The sequence below is a fragment of the Tenrec ecaudatus genome, chromosome 2 (assembly GCF_050624435.1).
Source record: "Tenrec ecaudatus isolate mTenEca1 chromosome 2, mTenEca1.hap1, whole genome shotgun sequence".
NCBI lineage: Eukaryota > Metazoa > Chordata > Mammalia > Afrosoricida > Tenrecidae > Tenrec > Tenrec ecaudatus.
The window spans coordinates 227,275,614-227,294,723 of NC_134531.1; the positions used below are offsets into that span (position 1 = coordinate 227,275,614).

The window sequence follows — 19,110 nt, forward strand, 5'->3', positions numbered from 1 at the left end:
AAAGCTGGCTGAAATGTTGCTGCCTCACAAGTGCAAGAGAATGAAACTAAGCCGACCTCAATGAGAGCGAACCCGGCATATTCTAATTAACACGATTCAAGTGAACTCTAATGGTATCGGAACAATTGCCTTTTTCCACTCCAACGTCATTATTGTACAATAGGCAGAGGAATGTGTGTTGCCTCTCGCTTAAAGCAATTTTGAAAGCGACAACTTTGAAGCACATTTTGTCCTCACCCACCGATGGTGAATATTGTTTTCAAACATCATTAAGTCAGAAAACCAAAGTCTAATGAAGACCTTCTGGGTTCGGGGGCAGTTTCGTGAATGCCACAGGATGTATTTGCCTCTTTTCCTCACTTGATGGAAATGCTTGCGAGGATGAGTGTGTCTAAACCTCGAGTCCTAGTCCTGAGGAAAGCAACGTGGGAGGGAATTGGAGTTGAAATACTGTCGCTGAACATGATGCCAGAGAGCAAAGCGGAAGGCTTGCTGAGCAGTGCTGCCAGAGTATCCGGCTGAGGCTTAAGGCAAGCCACTCTCACACCTTCCTGCTTTGATGAGCATGGCTGCTAAAGGCCACCTTAAGCAAGTGCAGGTAGATGAGCTCCGGATTGAAACCAGAACCTGTCAAGCAAGAAAACCCTCCCCCGTCCCCCTTGAGCTGAAGAAAGGATAACTTTTTTCCAATGGGCAAGTGCAGGACATGCCCCTCAAGAAGTCAGTTCTCTTGGAGTTGAAAACAATAGAGTAGAGAAGCAACAGTGGCAGGAGGTGGGGGGTGGAAGGGTGACATTATTCTGTGCAAAGAGGGATTCTAAGCATTCCATTCTACTCAGTTCACTTGGGACCTGGAAATTCCTCTTCAGATTGGCCATTATTTTCTGGCTTAAGTTTCAAAAGGACAGCCTCCAATTTCAAAGGTGTCTAAGGTGAATTACATAAAACTCAGTTGAGCTCTGTGCAGGGGATGTGGCACATTCCCAGCCCAGATTCCCAGCGATTGTCCTGCTCAGCAAGTGTGGGCTGTAGAAGAAGGCACTGCAACCTCGCGAGGTGAGGTGATTCTCCCAAAGTCGCAGGACTCTTGACACTCACCAGGGAACTGAGAGTCAAAAGTGGCCGAGAGTGTTTTATAGTCTCAGAAATGCACAGGGCCAGTTCTACTCTGTCCCCCAGATGGCTGTAAGTCAGTATCGACTCAGTAAAATATTGTGTCCCTGAGAGAAACACAAGTCTCTGACATTGCAACGTTTGACAGAGAACAGTTCGAGCTATTCCAATATAATTTCTTATTAAAGTATGTTATGCTGGTACCTCCTAAAATTATAGCATTATCTAATTCCCTAGTGGTATGGTGGTTCTGAGTTGGGTTGTGAGACTCATGCTCAGCAGTTCAAAACCACCAGCAGATCTGCAGGAGGACTGGGCTTTCTACTTCCCTGAACAGTTCCAGTCTCAAAACTCCGCACGGGGGCTTCCAGGCATCAGCATTGACTCACAAACAGTGAGTTTGGAGTGAGTGAAGATCCTACTAGGAAATTAAATTTAAAACTAATAAGCATAGGCTAAGGAGTACTAGTAGCACAGTGATTAAGTGCTGTTCTTTGGAAGGTAAACAGTTTGAATCCACCTGCTGCTTTGCAGGAGACTTATGTCGCACGCAGCTCCTGTAAAGATTAACCAAACTCTCAAATTCACTGCCATCGAGTTGTTTCCAACTCATAGTGACTGACCCTATAGGACAGGGTGGAACTTCTCCTGTGGTTTTCTGAGACTATAACCCTGTATGGGAATAGAAAACTTCTCCTTTCTCCTTCACAGAACCTTGGGGGTTTTGAACTGCTGGCTTTGAGGTTAGCAGTTCAATGAGCAACCACTATGCTACCAAGATTCCTGGCTCTGTAAATATTACAGCCTAGGAAATCTTATGAGATAATTTTACTATGCTATCACAGAGGGTCGCTTGGAGTAAGAATCAACTCAAGAGCTCCGGAGTGGAGAGAAATGAAGGTAAATGATGACTGTAATCTGTTCCTGCCTCTATGAAGGCTATAAGCCGGAGAAAAATACACACAATGAACAATGATACTACCATTGTGTGGGCTTTAATAAGGTATAATACAATGCTATGAAAACTCATTTGAACTAGACCTTGATTGAATTTTTTTGTAGTCATTCAATAAGTATTTAGTGAGCACTTGCTAGGTGCCAGACACTACCTTTGGTAGTTGGGCTATGCTAACGAATAAAGCAAGAAGCCATCCCTTCCCTGATGAGGCTCAGACTCTGCTAACAAGCAGGAGTTACAGGAACATGTGGGGGAGAGTTCCGAGGCAGTGATAAGAGCAGGAAAGAAGTGGTAAGAGCAGGAAAGAAGAGTCTAGTGAAGCATCTATATAGTTCAAGTACAAAGTTCATGTATAGCCACAAGCATGACTAGAGATCAGTGGTTTTCAACCTGTTGGTCATGACCCCTTTGGGGGTAGAACGACCCTTTCAGAAGGGTCCCCGATTCATAACAGTCACACAATGACAGTTATGAAGTAGCAAGGAAAATAACTTTATGGTTAGGGGTCACCAGAACATGAGGAACTGTATTAAAGGGCCGAGCATTAGGAAGGTTGAGAACCTCTGCTATAGATGGAGAAGGAAAGGATAGTTAGTAAAAGCCTTTAATCATCTAGTGAGAAGGTGGGGTTTTAGTCTCTAGGCAACAGACAAATCATTTCCAGGAAACATTTTAAGGAGAAATGTGAAGCACCAGAGAACATTATAACGATATTGACTGCTAATTTGCAATAGCTTTGAAAGCAGTAGAAATGCCCACAGGGCTGACAACTTTCCAGACAACCACAGGCACATCACTGAAACTTCTAGACGGTCTTCAGACCCACCCGGGTGTGGGATTTGAACTGGTGTGGACATGCCCAGGTAACTACTCCATCACAACTGAGGGAAACCCAGAGGAAAACATGGCTTGATGCCCTGCTGAAAGCTCATGCCTCAATTCCCTGTGAGGCTTGTGTAACCCAAAGGATCACTATAACAAACTGGCTTATTTAGGAGCAAAACTATTTTTAAGAACAAATGCAAACTTAAAAGGTTCAAAAGGTGTTCCCTGCCTATACCAAAACAAACAAACAAACACTTGTGGCTAAAGTCTCAACTTTGACTCATGGTGGCCTTTTGCATAGCAGAAAAGAACTGCTTCACTGACTTTTCTTGGCTGTTACCCTGTGAAAGTAGATTGCCGTGACTCTGTGTGTGTGTGTGTGTGTGTGACTACTCAAAAAAATTTTAAAGTTCAATGCCATCGAGTTCATTCTGACTCACAGTAGCCCTAAAAGACGGAGTAGAACTGCTCCTGGGAGTTCCCAAGACTGTCCGTCTTTATGGGAGTAGAAAGCCTAAGCTTTGAACTGCTAACCATACGGTTAGCGGCCCGATGTATAACCCTTATGCCACTGGGGCACTTTTAGATCAGCATTGAAGTGCAAACCATTTTCCTAACACAGAAACCCTCTTCGCTTGCAATCTAATAAAAACCGTTCTCCCAGAGTGCTCTGAATTATTTATAGGAATCTTCCTAGACTACAGGGATGAAGGATGGAACCGATGCGAGATGACAATGTTTCTCGAGGCCAGTATTGTGCTGAGAGACTTGAGAGTGTGTGCTTTTCCAAATCTCACTCATCTTCAGTGACTGATTTCAGTCTATCTTCTCAGAAACTAAACCGATTCTGCCTTCCACAGTTCATTTTTCTCTGTGCTGTCAAACTTCCATCAGAGCTACTCATGGACCTCGTAACTATGTTCCCTGTCCCATTATGTAGATCGATAGACAGTAAATAGATAAGTATATAATTAAGCAATATATGACAGATGAATGGATAAAGCTAAGTAGATAGGTATGTACATACATAGATACCAAATAAAAATAAATACATAGAGTCGAGTGATTCCACAGGGCATTTTCTATGCGACAGATCATCAGTGGCCATCATGACTTTCTCCCAAAGCGCTGCTCAAGGACCTCAATATGTCACCCTATAGGTTAGTTGAGGACAAAACATGTGTGCCACCCAGGGCTATTATACAGAGATCTGTAAATATAAAACAGATATAGATAAATGCCAAACCACAGGGCATCATGTGACCCCATGTGTTCAAAATGCAGCATGCACCCTAAGGCTTTCAATGGTGGTGATCTTTCAGAAATAGATCACCAGGCTTCTCTCCTGAGGCACCTTCCAGTAGATCTGAATTGTCAAACACTTGTTAGTCGCTTAGTGTTTCAGCATTTGCACAACCCAGGGCCTCTAGTAGAGAGCTATCTTAATCATGTCAACCATCAGTTGTCAGCTCCATCAGAATTGGAATCAGACTCTATGATTGATAGCTGACTGATACTTGCTTGGTGGGGTTATTCAGCAAACACCGATAATCAACATGTAGGGGTTTTCTACTCCTATAAGGAATTACAGTTTTTTCAACTAATCGGGGGCAGGTCTACTTTGTCCTCTGGGTTCCTATGAGTCCGCATCAACTCAAAGGCAATGAGTTTGGTTTTGTTTTTTGGGAGGGTCTATCATGGTTATAAGCTAATGGCCTTCTTTCTTTCTTTGTTTAAGTCTTCCTGAATTCAGTGGTAAGTAGAACTAATAAGAGCCCCAGTTTAAAAGCAAATAAAGGAATGTAGATTCCTGACTCCCACCTCAAGCAGGTGTCCCAAAGATGTCCTGCATATTAAATCACAACATCTGCATTAACGAAACTGAAGTTGCAAGATAGTAGTTCTCACTGGGGAACCGTTTAAAGGAAGCTTTTGAGAAAGAGCAAGGTTCATCACAAACCTTCTGTGAATCATCGTGTAACGGGGAGAAGCATTAGGAAATATTTACTGGGTCTAGTTAATAAGAAACGATTTTTTAATTGGCCTTCCATTCTGGTAGTCCTCTTTTAGGAGCTTGAAGCATTATCTCTTTTAATCTTTGCAGCATTTCTAGTGAAACCCCACTCACCCACCCTAAGCACTGCCATTGGGTTGATTCCTACTCACAGTGACCTATGGAGGGTTTCTGAAGCCATCAATCACTCAGGGAGCAACCAGCCTCATCTTTCACCATTGGAGCACCTGGTGGGTTTAAACTGGCAATCTTGTGGTTAGCAGCCAAGACTTAGCCCACAGAGCCACCAGGGCTCCTTATGACTATGTAAAAGCAAATTTAATGTTTGCAAGATGGGCTCCAGGGGCTTCAAGATGGTAAATAACTTGTTCAGAGTCACCCAGCGAAACAAAAAGAGAGATGAGATTCAAATCCACAATTTTGATTCCAAAGAGATCTCGACTCATTGCTATTGCGTCAATTCTGACTCACAGCAACCCTATAGGACAGAGCAGAGCTATTAGTTTAGGTGTCTGAGGCTGGACATCTAGTGGATTTGAAACACTGACCTTGTGGATAGCATCTCAGTGTGTATGCCACTAGGGCTTCTGTTCAATGACATCCTTTTAAGATGGCATACTCAGATGTTGAAACCTGGTGACAGTGAAAGTTAAATTCCATTAAATCCAAATTAAGAAGGACTGGTGGCACATTAGATTGAGTATTTTCTGCTAACTCAAAGGCTGGGTGTTTGAACCCGTTAGCCACTCCATGGGAGACAGATGAAGCAGTCTGCTCCTATAAAGATTTACAGCCAGAGAGTATTTCTACCCTATCCTATTGGGTTGGTATGAGTCAAAGTTAACTTGGTGACTGATTTTATTTAATATTGAAACATCTTTTTTACAATGCCAGGTTTAAAATTTGTTGCTGCATGATATGTGAAAAACAATGAACTATTCAGTAATTTTGTTAAAGTCATGTGGATTCGTCCTTGGGGAATGGGAGGGAGTAGGCTTATAGAAGCATTTTCCTTCGCTGTTTTATGAAATCCTCTTGTTTCTTTTTAACCTGGAAAGCTTATATTTTCTATGTAATTTCCTGAACTACATCACTGGTAGTCAAACTTGACTATGTGGATATTTAATAAAAGTCAAGATATTTTTAAAAGTCAAGGTATTGTTGGTATTTCATTCAGGACAACTGAAAAGGAGATACTTTTGTCTTGCTGGAAAATTAGACAATGTATTGAAGGAAAATTAATCTTGGGATCCCAAAATGCCAGGCGGCACAGTGAGGGAAGGAGCGTGACAGGCCGGAGAGCATGATCCGTAGTCTGAGAATTAAAATGTTAGTCGGTGAGCATCTATCTCCACTATGGAACAGGAGAAATTCAAGTGTAGTTCAAAATGGAATTCCTAGAACATATAACCTTCCTGGGACCCATTGAACCCAGTGATCCGAGAGCAGCATGGTAGGGCAGTGCTAATGGAAAATGAGAGGCATTTCTAGTTCCATCAAAAACCAGGAGTTCAGACACTTTCAAGACAATGCCCTGGATCAGAGCCCTGATAGAAATTGGATAATCAAAAATAAACTCACTGTCATGGATTCTATTCTGACCCATACTGACATGACAGGACAGCATAGAACTGCCCCATAAGATTTCCAAGGCTGTAATTTGTATGAAAACAGATAGCCACATCTTTCTTCCTTGGAACACCAAATCAGTTAGAATCCCCAACCATTCTGCTCTAAGCCTCTTCTGCTCCTGTGCTTTGACAACTCGCCATTAGAATAACCACAAAGTCAAACTTACTGCTATCCAATTCTGACTCGGCAGAGTAGAACTGCAAAGCTGATAGGTTAAATTCCCAGTATTGTTAACCCACTCTACCACCAGGGCTCCTTTGTGGTTAAAAAACTAAACATCCAAACTCGCTGCTATCTGATTGATTCCAACTCTGAGAGACCCCACAGAACAGGGGAGAATCGCTGCTGTGGATTCCAAGACTACAACTATCAACTAGGGCAGAAAGCCTTGTTGTGTTTTCTCCCCCAGAGCGACTGGTGGTTCAGAACTGCTGACTTTATGGTTGGCAACCCAACACATAACCACTAAGACACGAGGGCTCCTCCTTTGTGCTTAGAGTAGAATATCGTTGATGTTAGGTGCCATCTAGTTGACTCTGATTCATAGCAACCCTATGTCCAAGCGAACACCAGCGGGTTGGGGTCCTGTAATGAGAATGTCTATTGCCTCTGTGGGGTTCTGAGGCTGCAGACCTTTAAAGGAGCAAGCGGTCTCACCTTCATCCCACCACCAGGGGGATGTTCCAGTGGCCCCAGGCCTCCTCAGGCAAGCAACTGCATGCAAACAGTGATGGCTTCTTTTGTTTCTACTCCCTGCTGTCAGCACTTTCCGGCTCTGTGATATTGATTTTCAGGGCTGGCTGCTTTGTGACCGATGAAGCAGAGCAACTGAGAAATGGGATGCTTGCAGTCAGAGCCAGAGCGTTTGTCTTTTAATTGAACCGAGGGGATCCACAGGGAGTCACTGGGGCAGCACAGGCTTCAAGCTCACCACTTAGATAAGTGGAATGCCAGATCTTAGCATTGATTTCAATTTTTTTCATGAACTTACTTTGTTGTGTGACTTAAGAAACCCAGGTAAATTCCGAACATAGGTTTCAACTAGGAGGACTTAGCCTGCCTGCCTCGTGTCCTTGTGCTGGTGCCTTATCCATGGAAACAGAGTGTGGTGAAGAAAAAGATCAGATTCCAAATCTTCTGCTGCAATTCACTCACTATGGGACCTCTCTCCTGGATACACTGAAGACAGCAATCATACGAAACTCATCTGCCATTGAGACAACATATGCATACCACCAAGCATTTGCCAATATCAAGGTTTTTGAAAATAACGTTGCAAACAGAAAGCTCCAGTGAGCATAAAGTAAACACCACACGCGCCAAAAGCCCACCTCCCTTGTCAGGGAGTAAACCAGCAGAATGGGGAAAGCCACTTCGAAGCAGACTTAGAGGAACCTCGATGATCGAGTCCACCCCAAAAAGCGAGAGGGACTACTGCTGAGTTAGAAACAAAGTGGATTGAATTTTCATTTAATTGTACCCTGTATTTTAGGTTATTATAAGGCAATGAAACCAGTACCATTGTTACCAGACTTAGGTTCTTGTCTTACATGGTGACTACAGCCATGGGCTCACGTACAGCAACAATTGTGAAGATGGTACAAGACTGATCAGTGTTTCATTCTGCTGTGCAGAAGGTCACTGTAGGTAGGAACTGCCTTGTTGGGACCTACCAACAAGGAGGAAGACAACTTTACCTAGCCAGCATGGCCAGACTCAGGTTTTCTTGTCCCCAGTGTGCACAGTGAGCTTTTTCAAAGGTTTACACACCGTGTTAGTCCGGGTACACTAGAGAAGCAAATCTACAGAAACTGCATGAGAGAGTTTTGTTTTCTCTAAATCATTTTATTGGGGGCTTATACAACTCTTATCAGAATCCATACATCCATCCATTGTATCAAGTACATTTGCACATTTGTTACCATCATCGTTCTCAAAACATTTTCTTTCTACTTGAGTCCTTGGTATCGGTTTCTCAATTTTCCCCTCCTCCCTCCCTCCCTCCCTTATGAACTCTTAATAATTCATAAATTATTATTAATTTTTCATGTGTTACACTGACCGATGTCTCCTTTCACCAACTTTTCTGTTGTCCATCCCCCTGGGAGGGGTTATAGATAGATCATTATGATCAGTTCCCCTTTTCTTCCCCACCTTCCCCTATAGAGTTTTATTTAAAGGGTAATTGTACATTAAGAAAGCATCCCAATCCTGTCCAGTCCAAGCCCATAAGTCTGATATTAGCCTCTATGTCCAATACCAATCTATAAAATCCTCTTCAGACTCACGAAACACATGCAATGATGCCAAGTGCAGGACGATCACAGGCCAGTGGGTAGAAAGTCTTTGAGTCCAGTGGCATTGCAAACATCTCAGCGCTGGCAGGGGTCTCTCTGTGGCTTCTCTGGCTTCAGAGGTCAGGTTGTATCAGGATAGATCCATGTGGCTTCTCCAGCTCAGGGCACTAGTGTAGCTCCATGTGTCTTATCAGCTGCGATGTCTCCCAAGGAGTGAGCAGAGAGAGAGAGAGAGAGAGAGAGAGAGATTTCTCCTGCCTCCAAGGAGGAAAGTACAGTGTTTTTTCCAGAATTTATCAAGAATTTTTAAGAGAAGGCCAGGCCCCCACAGAGGTCTCATTGGCTATCTCTGGGTTGACAGGCTAGACTCCACCCATACACTCTTAATCCTCAAATTGATACCGGATTATGTAACTACCACACACACATAACAAGATTCTGGAAAATTTCCATTTGGGATAGCAAGGGGTTCTGGGAAATATAGTCCCTAGGACCGAGCCCTGGTGATGTAGTGGGTTAGCTTTGGGCTGTGAGTCCAAAGGTCAGTAGTTTGAAACTAGTAGTTTGAAACTGCTCGGTAGGAAAAATATGCAGCCTCTACTCCCAAAAAGATTTACAGTATCTGAAACCCACAGGAGCAGTTCCACTCTGTTCTCTAGGGACACTCTGAGTTGGAATGGACAGAAGAGCAGGGAGGTTGTTTTGGAAGGTGAAATGTTGTCTTGGGCTCTGTGTATGCTCTGTCCAAATCTCAGCTTTGTCCCCTCACCCTGTTTCACCATTGTGTTATCTTTTGTGCCAGATTGTTGTGGATTGAACCGTGTCCCTCCAGAAATATATGTTGGCATTCTGACCCCTAGATCTGTGGATGTTATGTTATTTGGAAATAGGGTTTTCTTTGTTATGTTAATGAGGACCTATCCATCTAGAGTGGGTCCTAAAACTAATCACATCTGAGGGTTATGTTGAGTAGCGTAGACACAGGGACAAAGGAGTACAAATAGGGAAAGATAGATACCAGGACATGTAAATAAAACCAAGGAACTAAGGAATGCTGTATGAGACAGATTCTTGCCCTCCACAGCTGAGAGAGGAGGTCCGGCGGCACAGAGATTATGCATTGGGTTGCTAACCACAAGGTCAGCAGTTCAAATTCACCAGCTGCTCCTTGGGAGAAAGATGAGGCTTTCTACACATGTAAGATGTCGTCCCAGGAACCCACAGGGGCCGCTCTGGCTTGTCCTCCAGGGGTTGCTATGAGTGGGCACTGGCTCAAGAGCAGGAAGTGAGAGAGCTGACAGAGAGAGAGCCTTCTTCTAGAACCAATATCCTGACATCAGATTTCTAGTCCTCTGAACTGTGAGAAAATAAATTTTGATTTTTTAAAAAGTTACCTAAATGAAGTGTTTCTGCCATAGTAGAAATACTAAGAAAGGAGGACAGAGAGAGATAATTTGCATCTCTGTGGGACAAAATTCTAGAAAATTAACATATAATTTGATGGTCTTGATCCAAAGCTGCAGAAAATCGTGAAGCAAACAGAATTTCAAGCTCATAGAGAATTAAGCCCCCTTGGACGGCTGATTAGATAACGATGCCACCAGCTTTGAAAGGCCGTGCAGTCATTTTGTACTTTGGTTGCAAGTTTCGATTATTTTTTATTATATCATAATTTATATCAGAAAAAGTCTGGACCTCATTAACTTACCTGGGCTCCTGAAGAGGTATTAATTAACCACATAAGCCTCTTTAAGATAGTCAGCAAATCTAGAGCTATAGTTTGAATTAACTGCTCAATGAAACTTTAAAAAGGATCTCAGATCGCATTTCCAGAAATGGTTGTTGTTGTTTAATTGCTATTGGCTTTGGTTTCTTAAGGTTTCTTAATTTCCAATCACTCCTGAAACAAATCAACAAAAACTTGATGGCTTAAAACAAATGTATTGACTTACAGAGCTGAGGATCAAAAGTCTGACACATGGTCTCACTGTGAGAAAGTCTCGGTGTTGGCAGAGCCATTTCCTTCTGGAGACTCAGGGAGAATCCATCCCCTGCCTGCCTAGTTGCACCGGGCTGCTTGTAGTCCTTGGCTTCTTGGCCTTCTTCACAATCAGCAGCAGGACATCGTCAAATATCTTTTTACCTCTCCCTCCGCTTCTGTCATTAGAAGGAAGGAAGGAAGGAAGGAAGGAAGGAAGGAAGGAAGGAAGGAAGGAAGGAAGGAAGGAAAGAAAAGCTGACTTTTTCCCCTCTCTGGCTCCTTCTATGTTGCTCTTAAAATGATTCTTGTGATTATACTGGACCCACATAGATAATCAAGGATTATCTTGCCATTTATGATTTTTAACTTGATTGTGTTTGCCTAATCCTTTTTTTAATACCTACAAAACCATAGAAATTTTATTAAATAAAAATACCAGAATGTGAAGCTATTGCTTCTTGGTCTATCCTTGCCTAGCTCTACATATTGAGGCAGTGTTTCCATCTCTCTACCCTGGGTCCAAAGACTACATTCTTTGATAAACGCCAGGTTAGCATTCTAAGTTCCAGGGTAGAATGTTGGCATTTTCTGGGGGGAGAAGGCATGAATCAGCCTACAACACAAAGGCAAGAAACAAAATCCAAGAAATTCATTCCCACAGTGCATATATATTTTGGTAAATTTCTCTTTGAGATTCCTGACATCTGTCAGGACATAACCGTCCTTGACACTTGATAACATAGAACCCTGTAAACTACAGAAGAAGTAACAGACCAGCTGCTTAAGAAGGTTTGGGGGATTTTGATTCCACAGAGGAACTGCAACACTTGCTTTTAATACTGGACTTCTCGTGCCTGTCTAAGTGAGATATCTTCTCAAATACGGAATCCCTGGCATCTGAGAGTTCCTTAGAGAAACACAACCAATGAAATATAGATATGGGGAAAAGAAGAAAGATTCACCTCATGCAATTAGGGTAACTGGAAGGTCCAAGCCCTGTGGATCACCTGGAGACCCCTTCATGTTCACATGATTGGGATGAGTTGGGGCTGGAAAATCCAATGATGAGGAGAGGGAAGAGTAAGATATTCTGGCAAAGTATCTCTTTTTAGCCTGGGGTCAGAATACATTCCTGGGAAACTCTCTTTTTGTTCTTAAACCTTTCCTCTAGGCCAATTGATGAAGACTTGCCCATATTAATTATATGCACATTTTTATTAAAGATCATCTTATTGGGTGGCTCTTACAGCTCTTTTGACAATCCCTGTATCAATTGTATCAAGCATATTTGCACATATGTTGCCATCATCATTTTCTAAACATTTACTTTCTATTGAGCCCTTGGTATCAGCTCCTCTTTTATCCCTCTCTCCCCACCCTCATGACCCCTTGATAAACTATACATTATTATTATTTTCATATCTTACACCAACCATTGTCTCCCCTTCCCCACAGTTTGTGTTGTTCATCCCCCTGGGAGGGGGGTTGTGGTTATCTGTCAATCATTGCTATTATCTCTACCTCCCCTCCTCTCCCCATCTTTCCCCTATCCTCCTGGTATCACTACTTCCATTCTTGTTTTTGGATTCCATGTGTCCTGAGCTCTTATCCCTTATCTGTACCTGTGCACATGCTCCAGTCTAGGCCACAGTGAAAGGCAGGATTGGGATCATGATAGTGGTGGGAGTGAGGGGTCAGAAAGCCTCAAGGAATCAGAAGAATATTGTGTGCTCCATCAGTGCTATATTGCACCCTGGTTGACTCATCTCTTCCTTGTGACCCTTCTGTGAGGGGTGTCCCATTGTCTACAGGTGGGTTTCAGGTCTCTGATCCCCCTTATTTTCAATAATATAGTTCTTTTGTTTGTGTGTTTCTTTGTTTGGGGTCTTCTGAGGCCTGTTACCTGATCTTGTTGACACGTCATGATCTCACAGGCTTGAGTGCTTCTTCCATGTGGGCTTGTTGATTCTCTGCTGGATGGCTGTTTGTTTAACTTCAAATTTTTAAGACCCCAGATGCTCTATCTTTTGGTAGCTGGGTACCATCCACTTTCTTGACCACATTTGCTTGTGCACATGTGTTGTCTTCAGTGATCTTGCAGGGAGGGTGAGCAACACAGAATCCCTGGAACAAAGTGTTCTTGTATTGAGGAAGGGCATGAGCCGAGGTCCAAAATCCATCTACTACCTAAGTGTATTGCCATATAAATATATGCACATGGGCCAATACCTCTATTCTTATGAATTAATGTATTTACATATGTGCACACCTATGCACATACTTTTATCCATAGCTTTGCTTTCTAGACCTTTCCTGTTTCCTTTTACCTTCCTCCTGTCCCACCATCATGTTCATCCTTCTGTTGCCTCTTAGTACTTCCTCTCAGCTAGATTGCTGTTGCTCCAACACCCACAGAATCTCTATGTCCTTCTCACTGTTGATTTTTTATTCCCTAGTTGTTCCCCCGTCTATGGTGGTGTTTGCTCACTGCTCCCTTCCCCTGCCACTTCTCCTCCAGAACTATCAGTGCCATTGCTTTCTCCATGAGCTTGCTTCCCATGCCTATCTTATATAGGTGGGCAAACAAACAACAACAGACACCAAACAAAAGGAAAACAAAAGACTGAATAAAAAGAGGGAGGGAAAGATAAAAATAACTAACAATGAAAAAAAAACCATATATAATTCCAGGTCTCTCCGCTGATTTTCTGAGTATCTCCCCACTGGTTCTAGAGGAATCCGGGAACTCCTAGCCTGAAGTCTATTTGGGGGCTGTTGCAGAGCTTCGTAGCTCTGCTTTGCTTCCACTGCCAATCTGGTGGGTTCTCTTCTTGATTTGGTCCGCTGTGGCGGGGTTCAGACCTGACTAACTCCCTGCCGGGTGTCCGCAGTGTTGTCCTCTGTCACAGTGTGCTCCAGTGAGGGGGCATTATGCCTTGAGCTTTTGGGGGCCCCACAGTCCTCTCTGTGCCTTAGCAGCATGCAGGGACATCCTCCTCCTGACTGGTTGTGCCCCTAGCGTGCCTAGACCGTCCCTCTCTCTTTTTCCTGCTTGGTTTGCTTCCATGTGGATAGGACATGCTGACCCCTTTCCCCAAAGTGGAGGTTTAGTGTTTTCCTCTTTTGCATATACTTCTAGGGAGGGGGTCAGTTGGCTTTGATTGGGGCCAACCCTGTAGCCCTCTCTTTTCATGTGTTGCTTCACGTGATTGCGTTGTCCTCAAGGTTTGGTGCGCCGTGGTGGGGTCTTATGTACATACTTTATAATAATAATTAGATTTCACTAAATAATTGTTTCACTAAACAAGTGAGCACCATGGACTAGCCCCACTGATAAATAAAATTAATCACTATACTTGGTATGACCATGGTTCCACAAGCAATTTGTCCAACACTTTGTGGTCCTGTAACGAGTTACGATCTTGAAAACTCCCAGGGATAGTCCTCTTCTGCCCTACCAGGCCACTAGGAATCAGAATCAACTCCATGTCAACGAGTATTCTGGTCAAAGGACAAATTATTATTAATTGCAAGCAAATAACAACCTTGCCATAAAAATGAGTGAATAATTTCTCAAATCTGGGTGATCAGAGAGAATAAGAGTATGTCACTCATAGGGTGCTAAATTGAAAGAGACTCAGTAGAGAAAAGATCTCTTTATTTCCTTTTGTCCTAAAATAACTTTAATAAAATATCAGCAATATTGAAAACCAAGGAATCAAAATTAGATTTCCTTCGGCTGTATATGTCATTCTAACTTATATCCTGGATCACTGAATGTTGGCTCAGCACTTTGCATTCAAGTGGCCTATGATTTCTGGTTCTATTACAAAGAGTCCTGGAAAGCCTGTTTCTATCCTGCGACACAGTCGTAGTGGACTAAGCGACATTAACCGCTCCAGCATATGCCACTGACACTTCTATAAGTGGCTCTGGCACAGTCATTCCAAGAAGCTTTAACACGGCCATTCATTGCCAAGGCCCCATTTCTACCTGTCGTTTACAGAAGTTTCAAGCAAACACTAGAGGACAACGGAAGTCTCTTGCTGACGCAAGGACTGAAAAATGATTAGAGCAGATTAATTAGATCAATTGTTATAAGGAAAAAATGAAACTCTGCTTTTATACTGATGTAGCATTTGGGAGAAAAAGGTTCACAAAATTTTAATTATCATGCTTTATGCAAATGATGTGCATTTTATATGGTTTTTGCAAACCACACAATTCCTTCATGTGTTATTTTCCTAATTATAAGTGTACCATGAGTGCTATTTGAGTGTGTACATTATCTATGTGGGCATGTTATATGCAAAAATACATATAACTCTCATTTATAAACCTATCACAGCTCTTCAACCTACCAAAATTTAAGTGTATCTTAAGCCTTTTATTCCTATTCATCATGTTCAGATATTATTCCCCATTATTCTCAATACATATTTCACTCTACTTGTCCATAGTTAGAACTATATTTTCTTGTGCTCTTGATCAAAATGTGCGTGTCTCGTTAACTTACAAACCTGAACATGCATAATAAAACTCTCTCCAACCCACTGCACATGAGTTGATTCGAACTCATGGTGACCCCCTACAGTGCTTCAGGGGCGGTAATACTTTATGGAAGCCGCTAGCCTCGTCTTTCTCCCGAAGATCGGCAGGCAGGTTGCACCGCTAACCCTGCAGTCAGCGGTCTGACGCTTACCCGCCCTCAGCACCATATCTCCTCCTCCACTCTCCACACCTGCCTGGATCTTCTGATCACCTTCACCTGCCTGACAAAGGTCAGCATGTCCAGTAAGGTAGAGCTTTACTGAAATCTTACATTGATGTAATATACATGGAAAGAGCGTCTCAAATATCTGGTGACGCCCATGTCGGCGTTAGCACTTACTTAGAAAATGCCCATTACTTAGCTCAATTCAGTGCTAGTACGAGGTCTTACTTATAACTAGGAAACTTGAAAATATGATTAAATTGATACATTATCAATCAAAAACTTATATCAGAATTCCAATTCAACTTAATTAAACGGATCAGTTCAGGTTTCCTTATTCCTAACATGTTATGGCAATGCCAGTGGTCTAGCCCCTTTGTCAGGGGAAAAAAAAAGATACATACTCTAAAACATACACGTTATAAATTTACACTGATAACACTGAGAGACACTATGCATTAATTGACTAAGACTATCGTAACAACATCCCCCGAGATGGGCGACTTTCAGAAAGACACACCTTGCCTCCTGGTTCTGGAGGCCATGTCTCTGAATTGGGGGTCTGTGGCAGATACTCTCTCTGGGGAGGAGCATTCCAAAGGGAAGCCTTGGCCTTCGTTGGCTGGTGGATGCAGCCTCACACGGCTGTCTTTTCGCTGTGTCTGTATCTTCATTGGTTACCCTCTTTCATAAGGACAAGAACTCTGATGGGGTCAGAGCCACTCTATTCCAGACTGACCTCTTGTTAACTAATAACCTCTTCTAAGACCCTGTTCCAAACAAAGTCACATTAAGAGATGCAGAGGTTTGAACTTCAACATATTTTATTAAAACACAATTTAAACTCTGACTACCAATAAAATATTATTTTAACTCAATTTAAGACAAAATGCAAAATAATTAGATATGCCCAAAGATATTATCTGAATTTGGATTTTACCTGAAGGTTATTTTGAGCTAGCAATTGCTATAGGATATTTTTGAAGACTGGTATACATGGTATTAAAATTTCTTTAACTTTATTGGAACCATAGGTATATTAGTTATAGAAGCAGCCAAACCTGTTAACCAGTAAAAACAGAGCTTATTTTCCCTGTAAGATTTATGGTCTGATTTATTAATGCCTTCTGGAGATATTTTGTACTCTCACAATAAAGTAAAATATATTGTCTCGTGTATCGGCACATAAACTAAGGGTTACAGCAACTCTCACTGCCTTCCATTCAGGGCTGGCCCCTAGTGACCCCATCAAGTAGGGTGGAACTGCGCCTGTGGGTTTCTGAGACTGTAACTCTTCACGGGAGTGGGAAACCTGCTCCTTCTTCCATTGCTGTCACCAATGGGGAAGAATTAATTTACCACATACAAGTCGGACTCACATATACAAAGGGTGCTCTCGACTATAGGTTTGAGACTAGACTAACACAGAAAACCCACTAGTCCCTGGACTTGGCTGAGGCCCAACCCAGGATCTTCCGAGACCCAATGTACGCTCTTAGCTGCGCACTGGAGGGGCCCAGGAGTCTGATGCAAGACATAGATCCTTTAGACTTTGTGTAAGAAAAAGGCCCACGCTGTGCTTTCAGAATAACTGAATTGAAAAAACAGAATCAGAAGGGGAAAAAATTTTTTTAATTGCAAACAAAAAAACAGAGTCGGCCATGGTAAATTCCATTACTACTTGAATTTGTTAAGGAGACCTGGTGGCAGAGTGGTTACACATTGGGCCCTCCAAGGGGGACAAGACAGGACTTTCTACTCCCGTAACCAGTTACTGCCTCAGAACCTCAAAGGAGTAGTTCTACCCTGTCCAATAGACTCGCTCTGAGTCGGCATTAATTTGATGGCAGTGATTTTGAGTTCTGCAGGCATAGTGGGTAACATTTCAGGCTGCTAATCACAAGGTCAGCAGTTCAAAACCACTAGCCACTCTTTTGGAAAAAAAGATTGAACTTTCTATTCTCTAAAGCGTTACAGTCTCAGAAAGCCATAGGGCCAGTTCTACAAAATGCTTTGGGGTCACTATGAGTTGGAATAAACCAGATTTTTTTTCCCAAGTGGGTGAGGGAGAATGGAGGTTAAAACAAAAGCCTAAATGGTCCAAAAGTTGACATTAGCAGGTAAATCTATTTGATATCTTAGAAGGACAAATTTCAAAGTAAAGCTTTAAATCCATTATAACTTTTTCACTGTAGTTCTACTAGAAATACAACATGAGCATGTGTCAAAGTTGTATTTCATTGTGAGGGACTCAGCAGATGGCAAAGCTCGTGCAAAGGAAAATGGAGGGAATTGTGGTTCCAGAGGCCAACAAGAAAAGCACAGCAGGCTAGTGGGGCCATGAAACATCACCTTTGGGGTTATTTTTTTTTTCTCTTACAAAGAAATCCTTTGCATCTCTACCAGTTAGCAAACCTAACAAGCTGCCTTCAAGTCATCTAGATTGATGGTAACCCTGACTCCCGGCAGCACCCTGCGTGTCAGCGAAGAGCTGTGCTCCCCACAACTGCCAGTGGCTCCATTATTAGCAGTAAATTGTCTGAACTCTTTCCCAAGCTACCTTGAGGTGAGCTCAAACTATCAACCTTTTCATTAGCAGGCAACACACTACGTCCTTTCACAAATGAGGGAATCCCTTCCAAACAGGAAGTATACACATCATCATGTAGTATCCGAGTCAGGTACCAATAGGAAACTGAAAGATGAAGAGACTTTTTCTCAGAGAATCAAATTACCTGGGGTGACCCTATTAAATCATGGTCCACTAGGGCAATGGAAAATTATAAAGTTTTTTGATTTTTTTTGCCTTTATTTTCAAGTGTTTATAAGTTGTATGATGTACACAATAGCCACTTAAAAATTATTTATTTCCCTTTTTGATATAAATTTTGGGATTTCAATAAATCTATTCACAATACTCATACAAGGAAACATAGTTTCTATTAAATAAAAGGAAAAATGCTGGAAGCAATTATATTAAACATTACATCTAATAAACAAATATACTATTTTTGCTCTCAAACAAAAAATCTCTACATTTCAGTAAGAAAAAAATCATTCCCCTAGGCAAAAGAGAGCAGGCTGTATGAGGAGAAAATCTTAGGAAAGGATGATTTATGTTCTTTTACATATTTAAGTTCCCTTTAGGGGAAAATCATGAAAACATAGTTTCAGCTAATTGAAGTCAAAAGTTGACAATTACGTCTTTTAGTAAAAGGACATCGTCGGGAGTTCCCTAATGATTAAATGGATGTGATTCTTACATTTGGCCACAGTAATAAGTGTGTGAAAGCATGCTGTTAGTTACTGTGGCGTTGAATCTGACTTAAGGCAACCCCATGTGTTCAAAGGAGATTGAGGAGCAGAAGGCTGTGCCTTTTTTGAAATTTCTTCTGAGGCACCTTGGGTAGATTTGAACAACCAGCCTTTAAGCTTATAGGCAAACACTAAATCTTTTGTGTACCTAAGGACTCCCATCTGGAAACATAGAAATTCATAGGCAAGATCATCATGAGCTGAAGCTCAAGTCCAAAGTTATGGGCTAACCACTTCTTAGATACTAAAATTAGCATAATA

The 19,110-nt window shown here is 42.2% G+C and overlaps 1 protein-coding gene across 6 annotated transcripts in view; it reads left to right on the forward strand.

Annotated features, from left to right (window-relative positions):
• GRIK1 (glutamate ionotropic receptor kainate type subunit 1) overlaps positions 1-19,110 on the forward strand; it is a 546,361-nt gene that overhangs the window by 450,657 nt on the left and 76,594 nt on the right. The gene's annotated exons all lie outside the window — the stretch shown is intronic.